The sequence below is a fragment of the Morus notabilis genome, unplaced genomic scaffold (genome assembly GCF_000414095.1).
Source record: "Morus notabilis unplaced genomic scaffold, ASM41409v2 Scaffold1728, whole genome shotgun sequence".
NCBI lineage: Eukaryota > Viridiplantae > Streptophyta > Magnoliopsida > Rosales > Moraceae > Morus > Morus notabilis.
Genome location: NW_010367757.1, coordinates 101016 through 101883, shown reverse-complemented (window position 1 = coordinate 101883; position 868 = coordinate 101016).

Below are 868 nucleotides of genomic sequence, written 5' to 3'. Positions count from 1 at the left end.
TCTATACACAAATGGTCTAGGGACTTGATTTCACTTTATTATTCCTATGTTCATCCTATTATGTAATCGCTGATCAATTCTGATCAATTCATTAATCAAGGTTCTAATGTTACCTCGCAACCTCTCTCGAGTGCCTCACAAGGAATTGTATTTAAATACCCAAAACAATATCCATATTCGAAATGAATATTAAAACACAAATTAAGCTTCGCCTTTAGAATTAGAAAATAGAAATATTGATCGCCTCTTGGCCTCACAACGACCTAAATCCTAATTTGATTATCTAACCGTTGATCTCCCTCGGTCTCACAATAACCTAGACTATGTTTCTCAAATCTAGATAAAGAACTCAATCTCTCTCGAGCATCAAATTCGCAATCTAAAAATCATCTAACTCATTGGCCAAATAAATTAGAAGCATTAAGCATAGAGAAACCTAAATGAATTGAAAACGAAATTAGATTAACAATCAACAAAATATTCAAAACATAGTTCAAATAAAATACATCAAGTCCTAGATTTAATGTCTAGCTCAACATGGACAAATAGATGGAAGAAGATAAAACTCAATATCCATTGAATAGCTTCCAAGGACCTCCAAGATGAAGGATTTCGGCCTCCTTTTGATGTTCTCTTCAGATTTCCAGGGCCTCCTTCTCAAATGGCATCTCATTCCTTTTATACTACTCAGTTTCGGAGATAGGGCTTCATACGCGCGCTGCAGCCTGCGTGAAAATGCGCTGCGGCGCGCGTTTTTGGAAAAGGCTCCCGCTGTTGCGGGCTGGGGCGCGCTACAGCGCCCACTGGGCGCGTTACAGCGCGTGGGGCTGCCTTCTGGGCGTGCTATAGCGCCCGTTCCGGCACGGGC